At 37.1% G+C, this 6260-nt stretch overlaps 1 long non-coding RNA gene across 1 annotated transcript; it reads right to left on the bottom strand.

The window, feature by feature from the left end:
- Positions 1–165: 165 nt before the first annotated feature.
- Positions 166–6241, bottom strand: LOC125505526. Its single transcript, XR_007282235.1, has 2 exons — positions 447–6241; positions 166–377 (listed from the first exon to the last, which is right to left on the bottom strand). It is a non-coding gene; the product is annotated as an uncharacterized LOC125505526 (long non-coding RNA).
- Positions 6242–6260: the final 19 nt, after the last annotated feature.

The raw sequence follows: 6260 nt of genomic DNA, 5'->3' as shown, positions 1-6260 counted from the left end.
AGTGCACGACCGTGTTTTTTTGGCAAACAAAGACTATTCAATTCAATCCTTCATTCAGTTGGGAATAAAAACGCTCACAACACCGTAATCAAAAACAATTAAAAACCCTAATTTTCATCTGTAACACTAAAAAATAATTAGGAACCCGAATAAAACACTTAGATAACGAATGAAACCGACTTTAATCAACCATGACTAAAAAACCACGTCCGGATGTTTCCGCTTGATATGACTTGTTAGGTTGGATTTCCATCGAGCCACGTATGAACAATAAGGGCATGGGCATGTTCTTTTTCTACCGCAAGACCACTTTTGATGTTCCTTCAGGCCTTTGATGTATTTGTACTTGTTGCCGCATTTGCAAACATATGGAAAATCTACAAATAAATCGCTCAGTATCTTTACGCGGCTAGAAAACTTCAGTTTTCAACTGCTCTTGGACTCACCTCTGGTTCTTCACCATTATCGAATCTATCATCATCAACATCATGGCTAAAAAGCTACTAAAACGATAAAACTTGGCGAATAAATCGAATTCTTCTGGGAATTTATAACGCATTTTTCGAATGTCGCCTCTTTAAGTGAGCGTTGATATTCTGACGAAAACATGAGCGATAGTTGCAAACAGGGCAGGCAAATTGGGGCGTTTTTCCACATTCGTAGCGAGCATGCTGACTTAAGCCACTTTTAAACTTGTATGTTTTCTTGCAAGTGGAACACTGGTGCCTTTCGGCATCTGGAACTGAACGAATTCTGCCATCACTTTCTCGATAGCAAACATACTTTCAAGGAAAAAACAATTCATTGACGTGACTCCGGAAAATCCTCTGCATGGAGTTAAATTTTTTTATATTACTAGATACACTGACTAGATGCAAGTTGCTGTTGGAAATATCTGAACATCACAAAAGACTGAAAATACCTACAGTTTGTTTCCGGTCACAAAACACAATAAATTAAATATCACAAAAATTTAAAAAAAAATCACAGAATCAACTAGCGCAGTTGACTGGAATGGCCTGGATTTGGCACCACTGGTTGTCCCTGCTTTGTATTGAACTAGCCACTATCCATGATGTGGTGCTTGAGTCTCAAATGGTTAGCCAAAATGTACTTCCGAGTGGTTTTATAAGAGCATCTGGGAAAGGCGCAGGAAAAAGGCTTCGATATTCTGCAGCATTCGTACTTTTGATGCCGCCAGAGAGACCTTTTCACTGAGTAGCCTTTGAAGCACATCTGGCACCGGAATTCCCTTGCTAAAAAAATGTGCAGTGAATAAAACGGGAAACTAGTCCAGGGCCAAACTTACACTTTTCTAAAATACTCCGGAGTAACTGGCTTAATTTCGCGTCAATAGTATCGCAAGCACCATTGAATATGTGGGTGGAACAAGGGAGGAGCATGAATGCTTCGTACTAGAAAGAGAAGGAGGATAATGTCCACCTCTCGTTCTGATGCAAGCATTCGAGTGCCTTCCCTGTTCCACGCATGTAAGTCACGTTAAACATTGAGTTAGTTACCGTCAGTTTGGGTTGGCTTGAGTTAATTTAACCCTTTATAGGGCAGTACTTTTTTCCTGATATTTGCAAATTTACTTTATAAACATGAAAACTAGATGAAATGAAGTACTTTTTCTTATCTGATATTTGTTTTACTTTTATACTATGGGGAGTGGGGATGGTTGATTTTTCAACCAGTGACTGTTAAGTGTCAGTAATATCAGCATATGATCACTGGTTAAATTATCAACCATATATTGTAAACACTTTTTTGTTCAATATTTTTTTTTGGTAGTCATTATAGTTCATGAAAAGGTGCAAAACAATTCAAGCACAAGGCCACATTGCACTTTCGGCATACAATATGTGTCCTCTTACAACGTTTTGAACTGCTGCAATGAGCGCATCTTCTACTTGTGCCTTTGGTAGGCAAATGTTTTCCTACATCTGCCTTTCTCGCCGCATRATTAACATTAACTCTTCGTATATTCACTTTTTTTATTTTTTCTTGAAGTGATAGGGGCCGGTCGTTTTCTTTTTCTGCTACAAAAATTAGCTATGAGTTCAATTGCCAAATTACTCCTAAACTGTAGGTTTTTTTACATTTTCAAAGTTAAATTGAAATTTGTAATAAATCTATTGAAAACTTGGGAGTTGCCACATATTTAATAAGTAATTATATCTTTAAACATGCAATAAACTTTGTTATGTATAAAACTTATCTCAAAAGAATGATACAACCCACAAAAACAATGTATTTGAGGACCACAACTGATACGTGCATACTCACTASAATAAAAGAAACACTGGTTAAATTTTCGACCACTTTAGAGAATGAAATTTCGCTCTACGGATAATAACTCTTTATACCGTTTACAAGTATTTAAGGCAGATATTTGGTTGATTTGCTGAACAGATTTCGCTTACGATCAACAGTCGACAAAAAGTAGTCAGTTTTCATCATAGTCATCAAGCTATAAAAGGTTAAGTTAGTTTGGGTAACTTTGGTATTATTTAAATTTGCTTGGCTTGATCCAGGCAATACCCAAGCTGTTGTAGGGGGCGTCAATATCCTCACAAGCGGAAGATCATCAATGCTTGTGCTGAAAAGAGAGAGAAGAGGGTATTGCTCATACTCTCTCTCTTTCTGATGCATGCACCTTCCTTGCTCTACGCATGTAATTCACTTTACACGAACGAAACATCCTAAACTAAAATCGATGAGGGGGTAATTGAAAAAAGTCAAACTAACAATGCTATAAAAATTAAGAAATATGTATTCTAACAATCGTTATTGATAATAATGATAACAAAAACATGTGTAGAAAATTGCTTTTTTGATTCACAATGTTTTGAGCGTTTCTGAAATCTGTTCAAATTTTTTATTAATTAAATTCTAGAGATTCTTTGATTGCCCACTGTCCGAATTAAAATATAGCTTCTGGCAAATCACCTCATCGTCATCCGGCCAGTTCATCTCCTGATTAGCTCGCGTTCTTGCGGCCTCAAAAAACGGGTCCAGATCGAGCGAAGAATCGTCAGCGCTATTTTGGAACTTTCGTCGCGTTTTTCCAAGAGCGTTTAAAAAGTGCAGTCCAGCTCCTTCGCGGAACTTTTTCACAATGGTATGCACTGAGCTTTTGGAAATCTGCAAAATCGAAGCGGCCTTTCGGATGGAAATGCCGCTGTTGATCAACTCGAGGGTTTTACGTGCCAGCTCTTCATCTGCCGTTATAAAGCATCGATTGCCTAAAAATGTATTGATTGTAGGTAGTCGATGAAAATCCGAAAACGTCGTTTGTATGTATGTACATTAAGGTTAAGAGTATTAATAAAAAATTATATAAAAAATTATAATTATCTTGGTCTAGTTGGTAAACTTGGTATATTGAATACATCATATTAAAGTAGTTATATGAAAGTTGCAGGAAACTAAGGGCAAGTTTCATGCGAAAAACTGGTACTGGCATAAATTCATCTTAAATCGCGCTTTGCCAATGCATATTTCAGCTAAAACAAACAAAAATCGTTAGTAAATAGAGCGAGGGAGCCGAAGGCGCCAACTAGTTTCCCTACTAAGACAAACTCAGAAAACTACATTCTACTAGTGAAAGAAAAACAGCAAAACGTCAAATAAGAAGTTTATTTAACCCGATGTTTTCTTGCATGTAACTTCAGATTGTCTTTGCGCTTGCTTCGGAAGAAACACCCTACAAATGGGCAAGCGAACATTTTCGTTCTGCCACATTCATATTTCTGATGTCGTGCCAACGTTTGTGATGTTTTGTAATTTTTCAGGCAGGATTGGCACTTGTATTTTACTGAAAAATTAGATAGAATTAGCAAACGTTAACTAAAAGGATTGGTGGTTAGTACGTCGATGGTCCAGATAATTTCCCAGAAACCGATTTATATTTCTCATTTCTCAACAGTACAAACGCCATAGTAAAACCTGACCAAAAAAACAATGAATTTTTAGGCTTTTCACATCAAACCTGGGGTGGATATGATGTATTTAGTCTATTTAGTGAAAACATTGGTAACAAACTTAAACAGAAGTGAACCCAAATTGAGCATAAACTAGACCTAAGGACTTAAACCCGTTTTCAGAGGCTCCTTTTGCGCTCCGCTAGATGCACCCTCCTTCTATGGGCATTTAACGTGTAGTTGTAATGGAACTTCTTGCCGCATTGATTGCACGTAAAACCGGGCACCCTTCCGCATTCGTACTTCAGATGGGCGGTCAAATGCCGGCTATATTTGTAGCTTTTCTGGCATAAATAACACGTGTGGCGTTGCAGTCGGGATAGCGCTGCTGGAAAACGTTGCATTAATAAAAAAAGCGACGCCTCTTTGGAGTGTTCTTAAAGCCACCCAAGGTTATGTGCAAGAGTAAGTCCGTGGTGCGTAAAATAATGTTTATTCAAGTCAAAGAACTAATATAAGTAAATACTTTCAATCAGTCTAAATTATGATGGTTAGCAGAAACTAAACAACTAAAGAACTAAACTACCGACGGAAGTGGATGATTTCGGAGATCGATGGAAAGGATCGATTGGCCAAAAGTTCAATGGAGTTCAGGTTATAATCCTGTAAGTTATAAAAAGATTTTGAAATGTACCCCCCGTTGGCACCTACTTATGCAAAAAAGGATTATTTTAGAGACAATTTTCCGGCGTTATACTTTGAATAACACTGATGTGCCACTTTGTTCTACTAATACACTTCTGAAATCATTAACTTTTCCCACAGCCCCCCTTATATCTAGCATATTATTCTATACAGTCTCGTTACAGTTGCATTAAGGCACAGTTGTACAACATTTGCTTGTCTAGACGGGAACCATGTTATAGTTATGAGCGCGTCGCAGGTGCAGTTTCCATTTCTCCGTCGAGTCGAACACTTGCGAACACTTGAAACAACGCAGATTTATTTCATCAAAACATTTCTTCTCATGGTGTTCCATCATGTACTTGCGCTTGAACACTTTCTTGCACCTGGAGCAGGTGAAATGAGCAAAATTCTTGATGGCCATATGCAACTCCAGATAGTGTCTTTGGACGTGGTCTTTTCTTTTGAACTGTTTCCCACATTGAGGACAAGTGTTGTTCACAAAATGGACATTTTTAAAAATTTGCGATAAGTGTATACGGGCTGAAACAAAACAAAATTAGTTTCTGTTCCAGAACAGCCGAATGCGATCCAATGCATACTTACTACAATACTTCATAGCTACATCTACGGGTACGGGTGGTGGGTGAGAATGAATCAATCGCACAACAATATAACAATTTATTTTATGTGCTTCTAAAGCGAAATATTCTTCAACTGCACGATCAAATAATGTGGATACCGTCAAATAGGGAAAACTTTGCTTCATTTATCAGAAAACTCCCAACTGATCCCTCTTGTTTGGTGCGTACTTTCAAACGTTTTCAATGTAACTGCGGGAGCTTTTCAAACATTTATTGTTCGGATATCCTCGTATTGTAAAAGCGCTTCTATGAATTTTCAAAATAACTTCCCTTGTGAGAAGCTTGAAGCTCATTTGCGCCATGAAACGTTCTTAGACGATGTTTGTTTATATTGTTAGTTTATGAATTCTGGGGGATGTCGTCCTAATTGGGAAATTTGTGTTTAAGTTAGATGCTCTTCTTTATTTTCCAACGTTTCGGCAGTGCTCTGCTCTCTTCCTCAGGGTTACAGATACTGTAAAGACTCTAACAGACCTATTCTTCTTGAAGACGTTGCGAGAATTATTTACAAACTCCTAATACATCTACCAAGGTTAAAAATCATTCAAGAGCGGAGATTTCACTTACATGAATTAAGTCAGACACAATTCCACGTCAGCACAAAAACAATCCAAAACACATGTATCTACACAAATAATTTTTTTTTGGTCACACGCTAAAATTTTGTCGCATTTGAAATATAAAAATAAAATTTTCTGGTCTCTCCATGCTGAGAGGTCATGTCGACTGAACAATTTGCAAAGGTGAATGTTTGATTCTGCCTGGAGACAACCAACAAAAGTACACTTATCTTACTTTATTTTTTTTTATAAATATATAAATGAAATCTAATTAAGTCAGAATGAAATGGTAAATAATGCTTAAATGCTTATTGTATGTTTTAAAATTAATGCTGTTTACATTATTGATTATTTCAATTGTTTTGTAAAGTTCCCGCTTCCTTGTATCGCATTCCGATTTTAAGATTTTAGTTTCTGTGGAATTGAAAGTGTGTCCTGTTTTGAGA

Source organism: Dendroctonus ponderosae, unplaced genomic scaffold, assembly GCF_020466585.1.
Source record: "Dendroctonus ponderosae isolate FM_Combo_2020 unplaced genomic scaffold, Dpon_F_20191213v2 Dpon_F_20191213_814, whole genome shotgun sequence".
Classification (NCBI taxonomy): Eukaryota; Metazoa; Arthropoda; class Insecta; order Coleoptera; family Curculionidae; genus Dendroctonus; species Dendroctonus ponderosae.
The sequence above is the reverse complement of the archived record's forward strand: the minus strand, read 5'-3'. Positions and strand labels throughout refer to the sequence as shown.